This window comes from Balaenoptera physalus, assembly GCF_965194825.1.
Source record: "Balaenoptera physalus genome assembly, chromosome: 3".
Classification (NCBI taxonomy): Eukaryota; Metazoa; Chordata; class Mammalia; order Artiodactyla; family Balaenopteridae; genus Balaenoptera; species Balaenoptera physalus.
The window spans coordinates 90,227,584-90,246,906 of NC_138890.1; the positions used below are offsets into that span (position 1 = coordinate 90,227,584).

General features: G+C 38.2%; 1 long non-coding RNA gene across 1 annotated transcript; it reads left to right on the top strand.

Moving 5' to 3' along the window:
* Nucleotides 1-336: 336 nt before the first annotated feature.
* Nucleotides 337-15,249, top strand: LOC309659052. Its single transcript, XR_014262547.1, has 2 exons — nt 337-3,375; nt 3,713-15,249. It is a non-coding gene; the product is annotated as an uncharacterized lncRNA (long non-coding RNA).
* Nucleotides 15,250-19,323: the final 4,074 nt, after the last annotated feature.

Genomic DNA, 19,323 nt, shown 5'->3' on the forward strand with positions numbered 1-19,323 from the left:
ATTACAGACCAAAGTCCTTCTCTCTCCAATTACTCAGACATTAAGCAAAAGCTACATGGGAATTGCCCACTCAAGACTGAGTACCAGCATCTACAGAGTAGAAGATTAGTCTTGGCACACAACATACTGCATTCCACAGCCCTTCTCATGGAGCACACACATCTGTCTAGGTATTAAAATCTGAGGAACTGATGATAGGTGTTTCATACAGCAAAGAGTAACTGGGAACTGGATTCATACAGGACAGACCCTGGATGGCCTCCCCAGGGAATTAGAAACAGAGCTAGAGGAGGGAAAGCTAAAAGGGAAGGAGGAAGAAGAAAGGATGGAGAAGAAGAAAGGATGGAGAAGAAGAAAGCCTAATGGAAAGGAGACTAAGTAGCCTTGGAAGAAAAGTCTCTGCCCTTGCCACCTGACTGGCAGGAAAAACTCAAAGATCTCTTAGAAGAAATAAGCAGGCTTCTTTTTTTTTTTTTTTAATCATACAAAACAAAAAGCTTAATCACTCCAAAGGCTGAAATCTATGTAGGTGCATTCCAATTCCAATGGACCTAATTCCATGGACTAGGAGACCCAACAATTTATTTGTGCACCAGGTACAATAACAGCTGACAGTACCAAAATAACATGATTATAACATCACAATAATGTTAAGACAAAGAGCAGGACCTCAGGTCTGACTTTTGCTTCTGATGGGTATGGTGGTCACACTTGGTCAGGTGGAGATCCAGTGTAACACTTAGCTGGACATGGGTCCTACTATCAAGGACTTGATGTCTAAAACCATAGGTAAAACATCCATGACAGAGATTGGAGGAAAATAACCATTTAAAATAGTTTGCGTGGTTATCTGGGGTCAGAGGCCAGTGGAAGGAAGACTTTCTGCTTTCTTGCTCCATTTATTTCAGTTTACAAAGGATGAGCAGGAAAGGATGTGTGGGATGAGAGAAAAAGAAAAGAATGGAAAACCTATGGCAATAATGATCTGTAGAAAAATATCAGCACTAGTCTGTGTCAACTCTTTCCATTCAATGGGTATTTCATTAGTTAAGGTAATTAATTCTTAATGATTGCTTTTCATGGCACTAAAGTATTAAGGTCATGGGGAAAACAGACATGGACCAAAACCCTTTGTGGAAAAAATTTACACAGTTTTAAAATGAAAGTTAATCAATCAAATAAAACAGTACTAAGTAGTACCATAATGACTAATTTCAATCTAATTGTGGTTCCCTTGATCCCAAGCATGTACTTTGAGATCTCAAAAGATGGGCCAAGTCTAAAATAAAGGTACACGATGGAATCCACAGAAACCACATGAGACAGGTTCGGAGTGACAGGTTTAGAGTGACAAACAGATGGTCCTAATCCCGTGAGAGATTTAGTTGTATCTAAACTTGCCATCTTACTAAAAATGAGTGAGATGCTGATTTCTGTTCGCTTCTTGGTACAATTTAATAGATCACTAGCTCTGGAATCAGAGAAACGTGAGTTTGAATCTTGTCTAGGCCATTTACTTACAGGAAAAAAATTTCCCCACCTTTTCACCCATAAAGGACTGGTAAGGACACCTCCCTTAGATGCAGTTATTAAAAGAATTATATAAGACATTATATGTCAAGTAACAACCATGGTGACTGGCTCATGTTAAATGTTCAATAATAACTGTCACCAACAAGAATATTTAAAACAGTATCTAGGAAATATTTGAACATAGTAACTAATTCCTCCTACTTTGCCTTTTCGTGCTTATCTTCTCCTGTTTTCTCTTCCCTTTCTTTTTCCTTTACCTGAGATGCAAATGTGTAGCTTTCCCAAATTCTACCCTGATCTCTATTGCTTGTCAAACTCCTTAAGAACAGAGGAAATGATGAAAATGTTCTTGTCTGACAGAATTAGGAAAGTTCTGCAGATGGTACACCTGAGATGACAGCTTTATAAAAAGAAACCCATCAGAACATATCCTGCCAAATGAGAATCTCTTGCTTCTGAACAGTCCTTCTGGAATCCATACACGTACTCCCAATGTTGCTGTCCTTGTTTAAAAAGTTTTCTCAACATTCCCATTTTGTAAATGTTTTAAAAATCTTTCAATGTCCTCGATGATGATAAATTTGTGTGCTTTGAAGTTGCATTTAATTTTGAGAACTAGCCAAAAGTTCTTGAAAGCAAAACTGATAAGTACAGAAGGTGATCTATCTGTGTAGTACTGTTTTTAAGCAAAAATGAAATTTAACTTGTAAAGCATTGATGTAATTTTCTTGCATGGATTTTCAGCATTTCTGAGGGAAAGTCCAAAGATATTTTGAATAAACTCAGTATTTCTGGAATCAGTATGAGTTTCTAAAGTTATTCCTTTGAAGGACAACTATTTTTGCTACTTAACTCTCTTTGTGTTTAATATACACAGTCACAGTCATCACTTTATAGACCCAGAGATGGTGACATTTCTCACATTTGTAATATATCATGTAATTAAAAATGTGTGAAAAATTCAGCAATTAGAAATTTTTACTATGGAGTAGATCAGATTTCTTATTTTTCAGCTCAAGATGTGCATTTTATATGCTGTGTGAAAGTACTTGTAGCCTAATGGGAACATTCTGGTCTAGAAACTAGTTAATAATACTTGTAAGGCAAGTGAAGGTTGATAACATTCAACACAGCAAACTTCTGTACCTGGGCGTCTTATTTACTAGTATTTTTTGGCAGTACAATAAAAATCTCCCATAATCATGGTCATCCCAAGGCGTACAGGATAGTATACCTTATGAACGATCAAAAAAAAAAAAAATGTGGACTTCCCTGGTGGCTCAGTGGTTAAGAATCTGCCTGCCAATGCAGGGGACACGGGTTCGATTCCTGGTCCGGGAAGATCCCACATGCCACGGAGCAACTAAGCCCGTGTGCCACAACTACTGAGCCTGCATGCCACAACTACTGAAGCCTGCACGCCTAGAGCCCATGATCCGCAACAAGAGACACCACCACAACGAGAAGCCCGTGCACCACAACAAAGAGCAGCTCCGGCTCGCCGCGACTAGAGAAAGCCTACGTACAGCAATGAAGACCTAATGCAGCCAAAAACTAAATTGAAAAATTTAAAAAAATTGATGAAGGTTCTGGTTCAAGATGGCAAACCAGACACATGGATACATTGAATCTGCAGTTACATACAGAACAATTTCTTCCAAAAAAAAAAAAAATTCCAAAACTAGCTGAGTGACACCTATATACCAGGCAAATGGGAAAAATCCCACAACAAAGTAGGTAGGAGAGGCTGAGACACAATACTGCAATAAACCCCACTCCCAGCTAAGTGATCCCACATCAAGAGGGAATTCAAAACCCTGAGCTTCTCCCAGAGCAGCACAGGCTTTTTTTTTTTTTTTTTTTTTAAAGATTTATTTTTTTATTGATTGATTGATTGATGGATTGATTGCTATGTTGGGTCTTCGTTTCTGTGCTAGGGCTTTCTCCAGTTGCGGCAAGCAGGGGCCACTCTTCATCGCGGTGCGCGGGCCTCTCACCATCGCGGCCCCTCCCGCCGCGGAGCACAGGCTCCAGACGGGCAGGCTCAGCAATTGTGGCTCACGGGCCCAGTTGCTCCGCGGCATGTGGGATCCTCCCAGACCAGGGCGCGAACCCGCGTCCCCTGCATTAGCAGGCAGACTCTCAACCGCTGCGCCACCAGGGAAGCCCCGCAGCACAGGCTTTGAAGCCCACATCTGGCACACCAACTTTTAAAATCTGCACCTGAAAGACAAGCCAAAACATCTAGCTTTGAAAGCCAGTGGGGCTTGTGTCCACGAGACCTGCAAGGCTATAGCAAACTGAAGAGCAGTTCTTAAAGAGCTCACATGTAGGCTCACTCACACCAGGACCTGACTGAAAAGCATCCAGACATTCTGTGAAAGATGCTTATTTGCTTATCTTAAAGTATAGCCCTGAGGGGCGGGCATCTAATTTAACACACATCCAGGGGCCTACCGCTATATTCTCTGAAGACAGGGGCCACCTTTACATTCTCTCTTTGCCTTATTCCAGCTCATCAGTATCTCTGAGAGAGGAGCTTGTACCTTCATCTAGCACCCCAATTTTTGCTTCTGCCACCCAGAAGACAACTCTAGATTGCCTGGCTCTGGTGACCAGGAGAGAGGCAACAGACTGTGGCACCCAGTCTTTCAGTGAAAGAGGCCTATCAGTTTTCCTTCAGAGCAGAGGCCTGAGGAGCAGATGTCTAATTAAACACACATCTAAGGGCTGACTGTAATCTTCTACAGAGACTTTGGAGGATGAGCACTATCTTCACGATATCCTTCTGCCACTCTCCCGAGCATCAGTAACTCCCAGAGGGGGGCCTGTACATTCACCTTGTGCCCCAGTTTTTAATGTCTGGTGCCCAGTTTTTTGGTTGCCATCCAGGGGTGCCCTTGATCACCAGTGGAGCTTGTGTTCACGAGTTCAATGGGACAGTGGCAAAGAAACAAACAGTTCTTACCTGGCAATTACCCCATGGCTAAGCACAGAGGGAGCAAATAGAAAAACCCAGCTCCCTGTCTCCTCTGAAAGAGGTATATTTTCAGGCATTAAAATCTATTATCTGAGAGTCTGGTTTCTAATCAGTCTGAATCTAGATGCTGACTGAGATCCTTCCCTTTGGGACAATGACAGATCTTGGCAAACCCTCAACTACAGGGAGTCACTAAAAATAAAATAGGCTGATTGGAAAGTCACAAAGGTTTGAGAGACAACCAAGAGCAAGGGCAGATCCTTCAGGATGGGGAGATGTTGCTCTTTGATATAATGCATAGACACCAACTGAGAGTCAAGCAAAATTAAGAAAAAGAGGAATATGTTCCAAAAAGAACAAGATAAAACCTCAGAAAAAAAACCTTAGTGAAATGGAGATAAGTGATTTACTGGATAAAAGCTCAAAATAACAGTCATAAATATGCTTACTGAGCTCAGAAGAACAGATGAGCAAAGAAAATTTCACTAAAGACATACAAAATGTAAGAAAGTACCAAATAGAAGTCATCGAGCTGAGGAATACAATAATTGAACTGAAAAGCACAATAGAGGGGTCCAACAGCAGACTAGATGAAGCAGAAGAAAAGAAAAGTGAACTCAGAGACACAGTAGTGTAACTCACTCAATCAGAGAAGCAAAAAGAAAACAGAATAAAAAAGAGTGACGATAGTTTAACGGAGTTATGGATATCAAGCAATCAACATTTACATTTTAAGAGTACAGAAAAAGGAGAGAGAGAAAGGAGCAGAAAACTTATTTGAAGAAATGATGGCTGAAAACATCCCTAACTTGTGGAAAAAGACACCCAGATCAAAGCAGCCCAGAGTTCAAACAAGAGAAATCCAAAGAGACCTACAATAAGACACATTATAATTAAAGTGTCAAAAGTTAAATAAAAGGAAAGAATCTTAAAAGCAGCAAGAGAAAAACAACTATGTACAGGAGAACCCACATAAGACAATCAGCAGATTTTTGAGCAGAAACTTTGCAGGCCAGAAGGGAGTGGTAAGATATATTCAAAGTGCAGAAAGAAAAAAAAAAACACCAAAACTGTCAAGCAAGAATATGCTACCCGGCAAATTTATCCTTCAGAAATGAACATGAGATAGAGAGTTTTCCAGATGAGCAAAAGGAGTTTATCACCACTAATCTGGCCTTACAAGAAAAGTTAAAAGGACTTCTTCAGGCTGGAAAAGGGGCACAAATAAGTAAGAGGAAAACATATGAAAGTATAAATCTCATTGATAAAGGCAGGTAAATAGTAAAACTCAGAATAATCTAATGTTGTAAAGTTGATAAGATAATCACTTGTAAAGCTAATATTAAGGTTAAAGGACAAATTAGTAAAAAATAGTTATAACTACAATAATTTGTTAAGGAATACACAAGAAAAAAGATGTCAATTTTGCCATCAACATAAAACATGAGGGGGGCTAAAAATGTAGAGCTTTAGAATGTGATCAAACTTAATATGTTATCAACATAAAAGGACTGTTATAAATATAAGTTGTTTCGTGTAAGCCTCATAAGCCACAAAAGACAAAGAGAATGGAAACTAAACATATCATTACAGAAAATTATCAAATCATAAATGAAGAGACCAAGAGAAGGAGGAACAGAGGAATTTCCAATCATCCAGAAAACAAACAAAATGGCAATAAGTCTTATCAATCAATACTTTAAATATAAATGCACTAACTTGATCTCCAGTGAAAAGACAAAGTGGCTGAATGGATTAAAAAAAAAACAAAAAAAGACCCAACTATATGCTGCTTACAAGAGACACACTTCAGGTTCCTGTTCGGTTGAAGGCTTCCCTAATCAGAGACAAGACGGCGGAGTAGAAACACTTGAACTCACCTGCTCTCACAAAAACACGAAAATCACAACTAACTGCTGAACAATCATTGGGGAAAAAAAACATAACAAAAAAACAACAAAACAAACAAACAAACAAAAGAGAAACACCGGAACCTACCAAAAAATATATCTTACATCAAAAGACAAAGAAGAAGCCACGATGAGAAGATAGGAGGGGTGCAATCGTGACAAAATCAAATTCCGTAACTGCCGGGTGAGCCACCCAGAAACTGGAAAATAATTATATTGCAGAGGTTGCCCCACAGGAGTGAAAGTTCTGAGCCCTACATCAGGCTCCCAAGCCTGGGGGTCTGGCATCGGAAGGAGAAGCTCCCAGAGCATCTGGCTTTGAAGGCCAGTGGGGTTTGATCACAGGAATTCCACAGGACTGGGGGAAACAGAAACTCCACTCTTTGAGGGTGCACACAACAACGTCTTGTGAGCACCAGGACCCAGGGGAAAAAGCAGTGACCTCATAGAAGCCCGGGGCCAGACTTACCTGCTGGTATTGGAGGGTCTCCTGTGGAGGCAGGGGCCTCTGTGGGGACAAAGACCCTGGTGGCAGTAGTTCTGGAGTACTCATTGCTGTGAGCCCACCTGGAGGCTGCCATTTTCTCAACAAGATCTGGCCCCACCCAACAGCCTGTAGGCTCCAGTGCTGGGATGCCTCAGGCCAAACAACAAACAGGGTGGGAACATAGACCCATCCATCAGTAGACAGGCTGCCTAAACTTGTCCAGAGTGCACAGCCACCTCTAAACAGACCCCTTGACATAGCCCTGCCCATCAGAGGGACAAGACCCAACTCCACCCACCAGTGGGCAGGAAACAGTCCCTCCCACCAGGGAGCTTGCAAAAGCCTATTAGACCAGCCTCATCCACCAAGGGGCAGACAGCAAAAGCAAGAAGAACTACAACCCTGCAGCCTGCACAACAGAAACCACAATCAGAGAAAGTTAGGCAAAATGAGATGGCAGAGAAATATTGTGCAGACAAAGGAACAAGATAAAACTCCAGAAGAAAAACTAAGTGAAGTGGAGACAGGCAATCTACCCAAAAAAGAATTCAGAGTAATAATAGTAAAGATAATCCAAGATCTCAGAAAAAGAATGGAGGTATAGACCAAGAAGATACAAGAAATGTTTAACAAAGAGCTAGAATATGTAAAGAACAAACAGAGGTGAACAATTCAAAAACTGAAATGAAAAATACACTAGAAAGAATCAATAGCAAAATAAATGGGGCAGAAGAATGGATAAGTGAGCTGGAAGACAGAATGATGAAAATCAGTTCCATGGAACAGAATAAAGAAAAAAGAATGAAAAGAAAGAGGACAGTCTAAGAGACCTGTGGGACATTAAATGCATGAACAGTCACATTATAGGGGTCCCAGAAGGAGAAGATAGAGAGGAAGGACCTGAGGAAATATTTGAAAAGGTAATAGCTGAAAACTTTCCTAACATGGGAACAGAAACAGTCATCCGAGTCCAGGAAGGACAGTCCCAGGCAGGATAAACCCAAGGCGGAACACCCTGAGATACACAGTAACCAAATTGACAGAACTTAAAGACAAAGAGAAAATATTAAAAGCAACAAGGGAAAAGCAACGAATAACATACAAAGGAAATCACATAAGGTTATCAGCTGACATTTCAGCAGAAACTTGGCAGGCCAGAAGGGAGTGGCACAATATATTTAAAGTGATTAAAGGGAAGAACCTACAACCAAGAATACGCTAACCAGCAACACTCTCATTCAAATTCAACAGAGAAATCAAAAGCTTTACAGACAAGCAAAAGCTGAAAGAATTCAGTACCACCAGACCAGCTTTGCAACAAATGCTAAAGGAAATTCTCTAACCAGAAAAGAAAAGGCCATAACTAGAAACAAGAAAATTATGAATAAAAAAGCTCACCAGTAAAGACAAACATACAGTAAAGGTAGAAAATCATCCACACACAAATATGATATCAAAACCAGCAATCGTCAGGAGAGTACAAATGCAGGATACTGGAAATGCATTTGAAATTAACAGACCAGCAATAGAAAACAATCTTGTTTATATACAGACTGCAATATCAAAACCTCATGGGAACTGTAAATTGAAAATCTACAATAGATACACACACACAAAAAAGAAAAAGGAATACAAACACAACACTAAAGTTAGTCATCAAATCACAAGAGAGGAGAACAAAATAGGAAGGGGAGAAGAAAGACCTACAAAAACAAATCCAAAACAATTAACAAAACGGCACTAAGAAAAAACATATTGATAATTACATTAAACATAAACAGATTAAATGTTCTAAGCAAAAGACATAGACTAGGGACTTCCCTGGTGGTGCAGCGGTTAAGAATCTGCCTGCCAATGCAGGGGTCATGGGTTCGATCCCTGGCCTGGGAAGATCCCACATGTTGCAGAGGAACTAAGCCTGTGCACGACAACAGCTGAGCCTGCACTCTAGAGCCCACGAGCCACAACTGCTGAGCCTGCGGGTCACAGCTACTAAAGCCTGCATGCCTAGAGCCCATGCTCCACAACAAGAGAAGCCACCGCAATGAGAAGCACACACACCACAACAAAGAGTAGCTCCCACTCGCCGCAACTAGAGAAAGCACATGCACAGCAACAAAGACCCAACGCAGCCATAAATAAATAAATTTTAAAAAAAGACAAAACAATTAACAAAATGGCAATAAGAACATACATATTGATAATTACCTTAAGTGTAAATGGATTGAATGTTCCAACCAAACGACATAGACTGGCTGAATGGATACAAAAACAAGAACCATATATATGCTGTCTACAAGAGATCCACTTCAGATCTAGGCACAAATACAGACTGAAAGTGAGGGGATGGAAAAAGGTATTCCATGCAAATGGAAATCAAAAGAAAGCTGGAGTAGTAATACTCATATCAGACAAAATAGATTTTAAAATAAAGACAGTTACAAGAGACAAAGAAGGACGCTACATAATGATCAAGGGATCAATCCAAGAAGAAGATATAACAATTGTAAATATATATGCACCCAACATAGGAGTACCTCAATATATAAGGCACATATTAATAGCCATAAAAGGAGAAATTGACAGTAACATAATAATAGTGGGGGACTTTAACACTCACTTTCATCAATGAACAGATCATCCACACAGAAAACCAATAAGGAAACACAGGCCTTAAATGACACATTGGACCAGATAGACTTAATTGATATTTATAAAACACTACATCCAAAAGCAGCAAAAGACACATTCTTTTCAAGTGCACTTGGAACATTCTCCAGGACTGATCACATGCTGGGCCACAAAGTGAGCCTCAGTAAATTTAAGAAAACTGAAATCATATCAAGCATTTTTTCTGACTACAACGTTATGAGATTAGAAATCAACTACAAGAAAAAAAACTTAAAAAAACCACAAACTCGTGGAGGCTAAACAATATGCTACTAAACAACTAATGGATCACTGGAGAAATCAAAGAGGAAATCAAAATATACCTAGAGACAAATGAAACTGAAAGCACGATGATCCAAAACCTATGGGAAGCACGAAAAGCACTTCTAAGAGGGAAGTTTACAGTACAATCTTACCTCAAGAAATAAGAAAAAACTCAAACAACCTAACCTTATGTCTAAAGCAACTAGAGAAAGAAGAACAAACAAAACTGAAAGTTAGCAGAAGGAAAGAAATCATAAAGAGCAGAGCAGAAATAAACGAAATAGAGACAAACAAAACAACAGAAAAGATGAATGAAACTAAAAGTTCGTTACTTGAAAAGATAAACAAAAATGATAAACCTTTAGCCAGACTTGCCAAGAAAAAAAAGGAAGAGGACCCAAATCAATGAAAAAATACATTATAACTGACACCACAGAAATATAAAGGATCATAAGAGAATACTACAAGCAACTATATGCCAATAAAATGGATAACCTAGAAGAAATGGACAAATTCATAGAAAGGTACAATCTTCCAAGCCTCAACCAGGAAGAAATAGAAAATATGAACAGAACAATAACAAGCACTGAAAATGAAACTGAATTAAAAACTCCCAACAAACAAAAGTCCAGGAACAGATGGCTTCACAGGTGAATTCTATCAAACATTTAGAGAAGAGACAACACCTGTCCTTCTGAAATTATTCCAAAAAATTGCAGAGGAAGGAACACTCCCAAACTCATTCTATAAGGCCACCATCACCCTGATATGAAAACCAGACAAAGATACCACAAAAAAGAAAACTATAGGCCCATATCATTGATGAACATAGACACAGAAATCCGCAACAAAATACTAGCAATCTGAATCCAACAATACATTAAAAGGATTGTACACCATGATCAAGTGGGATTTATTTCAGGGATGCAAGGAATTTTCAGTATCCACAAATCAATCAGTGTGATACACTACATAAACAAATTGAAGAATAAAAGCCATATGATCATCTCAATAGATGCAGAAAAAGCTCTTGACAAAATTCAACACGTATTTATGATAAAAACTCTGCAGAAAGTGGGCACAGAGAGAACAAACCTCAACATAATAAAGGCCATATATGACAAACCTACAGCTAACATCATACTCAACATTGAAAAGCTGAAAGCTTTTCCTCTAAGATCAGGAACAAGACAAGGATGTCCACTCTCGCCACTTTTATTCAACATAGTTTTGGAAGTCCTAGCCCCGGCAATCAGAGAAGAAAAAGAAATAAAAGCCATCCAAACTGGAGAAGAAGAAGTAAAACTCACTATCTGCAGATGGCAGATGACGTGATACTATACATAGAAAACCCTAAAGATGCAACCAGAAAACTACTAGAACTCATCAATAAATTTGGTAACGTTGTAGGATACAAAATTAACACACAGAAATCTGTTTCATTTCTCTACACCAACAAGGAAAGATCAGAAAGAGGAATTAAAGAAACAATCCTATTTACCATCACATCAAAAAGAATAAAATACCTGGGAACAATCCTACCTAAGGAGGCAAAAGACTTGCACTCTGAAAACTGTAAGATGTGGTTGGAAGAAATCAAAGATGACACAAACAGCTGTAAAGATACAGCATGTTCTTGGATTTGAAGAATCAATACTGTCAAATGACTGTACTACCCAAGGCAATCTACAGATTCAATGCAATCCCTAATAAATTACCAATGGCATTTTTCACAGAACTAGAACAAAAATTTTACAATTTGTATGGAGTCACAAAAGACCCTGTATAGCCAAAGCAATCTTGACAAAGGAAAACGGAGCTGGAGGAATCAGGCTCCCTGACTTCAGACTATACTACAAAGCTATAATAATCAATACAGTATGGTATTGGCACAAAGACAGACTTATAGATCAATGGAACAGGATAGAAAGCCCAGAAATAATCCTATGCGCCTATGGTCAGTTAATCTACAACAAAGGAAGCAGGAATATACAATGCAGAAAAGACAGTGTGTTCAGTAACTGGTGCTGGGAAAAACTGGACAGCTACATGTAAAAGAATGAAATTAGAACATTCTTTAACACCATACAAAAAACAAACTCAAAATGGATTAAAGAACTAAATGTAAGACTGGATACTATAAAACTCTTAGAGGAAAACATAGGCAGAACACTCTATGACATAAATTACAGCAATTATCGTTTTGGATCCACCTCCTAGAGTAATGAAAATAAAAACAAGAATAAACAAATTGGACCTGGTAAAAGCTTCTGCACAGCAAAGGAAACTATAAACAAAATGAAAAGACAAACCACAGAATGGGAGAAAATATTTGCAAATGATGCAACTGACAAGGGATTAATCTCCAAAATATACAAACAGCTCATGTAACTCAATATCACAAAAACAAACCCAATCAAAAAATGGGCAGAATACCTGAATAGACATTTGTCCAAAACCAGATGTTCTTGTTATTTTATGATTGTCTGGTGGGACATGATGGTTAATTGAACATGTGCAAAGATTGAAATTTGTTCCACTTACTGTATATAAATCATCAACATGAATGATCAGTTTTGAAATAATATTATTATTCCTATTAGTCTATAGAAATGCAACAGATCTTTGAATATTGATTTTTGTATCCTTCAACTTTTTAGAACTCATTTATTCTAATTTTTTTTTGGTGGAGTCTTGAGGGTTTCCTATGTATGATATCATGTCATCTGCAAATAGTGGCAGTTTTACCTCTTCCTTTTCAACTTGGATGACTTTTATTTCTTTTTCTAACTAATTGCTCTGATGGGACTTCCAATACTGTGTTGAATAAAAGTGGCAAGAGTTGCATCCTGTCATATTCCTGATCTTAGAAGAAAAGTTTTCAGATTTTCACCATTGAGTATGTTAGCTGTGGGATTTTCATATATGGCCTTTATTAGGTTGAGGTAGATTCCTTTCTATCCTGTTCCATTGATCTATAAGTCTGTCTTTGTGCCAGTACCGTACTGTATTGATTATTGTAGCTTTGTAATATAGTCTGAAGTCAGAGAGCCTGATTCCTCCAGCTCCGTTTTCCTTTATAAAGATTGCTTTGGCTATACAGGGTCTTTTGTGACTCCATACAAATTTGAAAATTTTTTGTTCTAGTTCTGTGAAAAATGCCATTGGTAATTTGTTAGGGATTGCATTGAATCTGTAGATTGCCTTGGGTAGTACAGTCATTTGACAATATTGATTCTTCCAATCCAAGAATATAATATATCTCTCCATCTGTTTGTGTCATCTTTGATTTCTTTCATCAGTATCTTATACTTTTCTGAGTACAGGTCTTTTGCCTCCTTAGGTAGGTTTATAGCTAGGCATTTTATTCTTTTTGATGCGATGGTAAATGGGATTGTTTAATTTCTCTTTCTGATCTTTCATTGTAAGTGTATAGAAATGCAAGAGAATTTATTGATGAGTGCTAGTAGTTTTCTGCTGGATTTTTAGGATTTTCTATGTATAGCATCACGTCATCTGCCATCTGCAGATAGTGAGTTTTACTTCTTCTTCTCCAGTTTGGATGGCTTTTCTTTTTCTTCTCTGATTGCCGGGGCTAGGACTTCCAAAACTATGTTGAATAAAAGTGGCGAGAGTGGACATCCTTGTCTTGTTCCTGATCTTAGAGGAAATGCTTTCAGCTTTTCAATGTTGAGTATGATGTTAGCTGTAGGTTTGTCATATATGGCCTTTATTATGTTGAGGTTTGTTCTCTCTGTGCCCACTTTCTGCAGAGTTTTTATCATAAATACGTGTTGAATTTTGTCAAGAGCTTTTTCTGCATCTATTGAGATGATCATATGGCTTTTATTCTTCAATTTGTTTATGTAGTGTATCACACTGATTGATTTGTGGATACTGAAAATTCCTTGCATCCCTGAAATAAATCCCACTTGATCATGGTGTACAATCCTTTTAATGTATTGTTGGATTCAGATTGTTAGTATTTTGTTGCGGATTTCTGTGTCTATGTTCATCAATGATATGGGCCTATAGTTTTCTTTTTTGTGGTATCTTTGTCTGGTTTTCATATCAGGGTGATGGTGGCCTTATAGAATGAGTTTGGGAGTGTTCCTTCCTCTGCAATTTTTTGGAATAATTTCAGAAGGACAGGTGTTGTCTCTTCTCTAAATGTTTGATAGAATTCACCTGTGAAGCCATCTGTTCCTGGACTTTTGTTTGTTGGGAGTTTTTAAATCAGTTTCATTTTCAGTGCTTGTGATTGTTCTGTTCATATTTTCTGTTTCTTCCTGGTTCAGGCTTGGAAGACTGTACCTTTCTAAGAATTCGTCCATTTCTTCTAAGTTGTCCATTTTATTGGCATATAGTTGCTTGTAGTTTTCTCTTATCATACTTTATGTTTCTGTGGTGTCAGTTGTAACTTCTCCTTTTCATTGCTAATTTTATTGATTTGAGTCCTCTCCCTTTTTTTCTTGATGAGTCTATCTAAAGGTTTATCATACAGATGGGCAAAGAGCACATGAAAAAAATGCTCAACATCGCTAATTATTAGAGAAATGCAAATCAAAACTACAATGTGGTATCACCCCACACCAGTAAGAATGGCCATCATCAAAAAGTCTACAAACAATAAATGCTGGAGAGGGTGTGGAGAAAAGGGAACACTTCTACACTGCTGGTGGCAATGTAAATTGGTACAGCCAATATGGAGAACATTATGGAGGTTCCTTAAGAAACTAAAAATAGAATTACCATATGATCCAGCACTCCCACTCCTGGGCATATACCCAGCGAGAACCATACTTCAAAAAGATACATGCAACCCAATGTTCATTGCAGCACTATTTACAATAGCCATGACATGGGAGCAACCTAATGTCCTTTGACAAATGAATGGATAAAGAAGATGTAGTTAGTATATATATACAATGGAATATTACTCAGCCATAAAAAGAATGAAATAATGCCATTTGCAGAAACGCGGATAGACCTAGAGATTATCATACTAAGTGAAGTAAGTCAGACAAAGACAAATATCATATATCACTTATATGTGTGATCTAAAAAATGTTACAAATGAACTTAATTATAAAACAGAAACAGACACACAGACTTAGAAAACAAACTTACGTTACCAAAGGGAATGGAATGGTGAGGGGGAGGGATAATTAGGAGGTTGGGATTAACATATACACACTACTAAATATAAAAAAGATAATCAACAAGGACATACTGTATAGCACAGTAAAGTCTACTTAATACTCTATAATAATCTATATGGGAAAAGAATCTGAAATAGAATAGATACATGTATAACTAACTCACTTTGCTGTACACCTGCAAGTAACATAACTTTTAAAATCAATTATCCTCCAATATAAAACAAAAAACAAACAAAAAAACAACACCTGGTTTTGTCTGAAAGTCTCCAGTTAGCCTCTTGTTCTCTCCTTATCTCCTTAGCACCTAACTAATTTTTGAGCCACTATTATGTACCAACCTCTTCCTCATGTTATCTCCCTCATCTTCATAACAACACTTTAGAGATAAAGAAACTAAGCTGCAGAAAATTTGGGTCCTTTGCCCAAAGACTCCGGTCTTCTAAGGAGTAGAGCAAGGACTTGAAGCCAGTCGTGTGTGACTACAAGTCCAGCATCCACCAAGAAGTCCTGGTGAGTCAAATTGGCTTAAGCAAAAGCCATCAACTGACCTTTGCCAAGGTCTTAACTGAACAAGGGGAAGAGGCTTTAGGATTATCTAACCAATCCAAGAGTTTCATGGCTGTTATGACACACTTTGTGGATTCGAATATGTCCTTCCCTTGCTCCTTCATGTAGCATTAACCATATGCTTTCTGGCAGCCCTGACTCTGGCTTTCTTCAGAGTTTTACTATTTGACTCCTCATTAACCCCACTCTGTTAGGGTAAACAGGGAAAGGCAAAAGAGAGAAACTAAAAAGATATTACCTTAGTTGTTTATCCCTACATGACATATAATTCACACCAACATACTAAAATATTAAGACACTTTTCTTGACAACTTCCTTTAAACAACAGGAAGAATTCCTTCTGCCTTTTTCACTTATACGAACTATAATTTTCTTCTGTGTGTGGGTTTGTCTACAGGCACAGAATTTGAGATTATTTAGAAAAGTACTTGGTTTCTTCATTTAGTTTCATATGTGTGAAACTCAACTGACAATTTAAGTGGGGATTCTTTTTCAAACTCTGAAAATTGGTGTTTAATTTGGGCATTTCACCAGCTTCCTTTGTTTGTTATTATCCATGATAATCTAGTGTCCCATTACTGTGAAAAATTAAGGGTTGCCTAATCATGAAAGACTTCTGAGCAATAAAAACGCTCAATCGGCTATTCTCAATATAGCTGAGAATAAGAAAGGAACCACTCTTGATTATAGGACCACATTTCTTTCCTTATATTAACTACAATTTAGGTCCTTTAAAAAAGTGAGAGGACTGGGCTTGGACATAACTGAAGTAGGTAGATAACTCTCAGGGAGTTTGTATTTTAAGAGGTACAACAGAAACTTCTGGTCACCTATCCAATAATTATTATCTTCTTTTTCCTTAATATCAACCCCCCTGAATTTATTTAGGGCAGAGATATTCCCAGGCAAAAGTTATGGTCAATAAGATGTAAGCCCAAAGTTGTTTGGAGAACTTCTGAGGAAACACCATAAAAGGGGGACAGTCAGACCAGCATACCCTCCCCTATCCTATTTCCTGCCTGGACGTGAACATAATGACAGCACCCATCTTAGAGCAAAAAGTGAACTTGAGGATGAAAACTATGCTTTCAGAATAAAGAGGCAGAAAAGTAAAAGAGATTGCATCCCTGATGACTGTGGAGTACCCATACTCCTGGACTGCCTATCACTGGACTTCTTTATCTGAGAGAAACCCACTTATTTAAGTCATTGTTATTTCTCGTCTCTGTTACTAGCAGTCAACCAAAATTCCTAATTGGTATCTGGAGTAAAATACTCACTACTGTCTAAGTTTAGAAGGCAATGGGTCTTGTTAGTCTTTTTTTTTTTTTTTTTAATATATCTTTATTGGAGCATAATTGCTTCACAATGCTGTGTTTTTGTTGCACAACAAAGTGAATTAACCATATGCATACATATAGCCCCATATCCCCTCCCTCTTGCGCCTCCCTCCCACCCTCCCAATCTTGTTAGCCTTAAGCTTTGATCTCTGTAGAAATGTGAAGTCCCCTGGAGGAGGTCCCCTTGTTGAGTTTATGGTCATTTCTGTCCAGCAGGTTTTTCAAAGGACAGAGAAAGTAGAGATGGAAGGCTTTAGAGTGAACGAAAGAGGTGTTTGTAGTTGTCATGGAGGGCATACCAAATAAACAACTACAAAGATAATAAATTGCCTCATTTTAATATAAATGGAGGAGTGATCAAGAGGCTTTGCATTGAGATTTTTTGGAAGATTCCAAAACAGAGGAAAAAAAAAGTGAATCACATCAGCAGGGCAACTTGTGCTAAGCCAAAAGAAAAACAGTGCAATCCTGTTCATCTGACATGTTTCTCCCTTGAATTTTATAGTCACATTTCACCCCCTCAGACTTTCAGAATAACTAGGCAAGAAGGCTCCACCTGGGGGCAGCTTCCTATCACCAGATATTCAGCCCCCTCCCTGTCCCATCCGTAAAATTTACTATGTTATTCTCAGACTGATCAGCTCCTGCTGATTTCAAGAGTCAGGGATTTTTACAAAAATATTTTAATACATTTCACTCTTCTTTCTCTTTCAAGTTCCAGCCATTATAATTCAGCTATTTCTTGGCTCATAAACTTGGCAAGCCTTTCTGGAAAAAAAAAATCATCTCATTGGCAGAGAGGTTTCTCATATGCTGGCAGTTTAGCTTATATGAAATCGCTGAGTAATAGGAAGGATAAAAAAAGGATTTTCAGGGGAACAGGAAGCAGAATGCCCTCCACAAACGAATCCCAGACACTGATTTTTGCTTATCTAAGATGAAGGGACTTTCCTTTGAAGCAGCGTTCATTGACCTCCTGCTAAAACTGTTTATTCAGTGTGATTTCTCCACTAGATGGAGAGTGGTCTTGTACTCTTCCCCAAACCTTCCTTAAGTGCTGTTTCAAACATAATTCGGTACTGTCACATCAGAGCAGCCTTGTCTAACCCCTTCTGGTAAGGAACACAGCTGGAGGCCGAGGACCACTTAGGATGCTTCACACTCAAGTAGCCCTTCATCTCAAAACAAACCTCTTAAAAATATTCCTTGGAGCAAGTCTTTGTAGACAGTTCTGTCTGACATCTCATAAAAACTGAAAAGAGGAAGCTTGTGCACCTCTGAAGAGAGCCCATCTCCATCTCTACATCTAAAGCACATGGAAAATATCAATTAGCTAAGTCCATGAATACACAGTGCAGGAGACATCTGCCCTTGTTTTCTCCATGCTAAATCCCTTTTCTATGCTAAAAGGAAAAAAAAAAAAATCACAGAGAGTAAAAATGGTTCAAATTAAAAACACGCTCTTTCATACAATATCCTGTCCTGCTTAACAGTGCCATAATTCTGCTGTACTGTAAACAATTGGTAGGGATATTGTAAAATTAGCTCCAATTTGCATAATAATGCTTTACTATTATAATTTAGTGACTGCATTTACACAAATTTAATAAGAATTCAGCTTGCATTTTTTGTTTTAATGTACTTTATAAAAATAATGTCGAATATTATAGATTACTAGGTTCCCCAAAGCAAGTTAAATGAGGACACTGCATTTTTGCAAGTTTAATATACCACATGATATGATAATTCTAGCCTTCTTAAATTAAAGGTCACCTCCTTTCCTGATTTTTTCCTTAAGCAGGGGGGGGAAATACAAAGTTTTTGAGACTCCTAATGATCTGGAACAAAGAAAAATATACCAATTATATACCCAGCGACATCTAAAAGAGCTTAAAATATTTTAAATATATTTTCCACAACTTTACTTTCAAGGGACTATAGAATTTAATCCTAAAGTATAATTTTTAAGATATTTTAAAGTTTAAAATCAATTACATTTAAATCTTGGGATGGTGGAACAAATTGCATTAAAAGATGTTTTTATGGGCTTCCCTGGTGGCGCAGTGGTTGAGAGTCTGCCTGCCAATGCAGGGGACACGGGTTCGAGCCCTGGTCTGGGAGGATCCCACATGCCGCGGAGCAACTAAGCCCGTGAGCCACAATTACTGAGCCTGCGCGTCTGGAGCCTGTGCTCCACAACGGGAGAGGCCACGACAGTGAGAGGCCCGCGCACCGCGATGAGGAGTGGCCCCCGCTCGCCGCAACTGGAGAAAGCCCTCGCACAGAAACGAAGACCCAACACAGCCAAAAATAAATATAAATAAATAAATTAATTAAAAAAAAAAAAAAGATGTTTTTATTATATTTATTGTCACAGATGTTAATTTAATGGATCTAACCATTATTATCT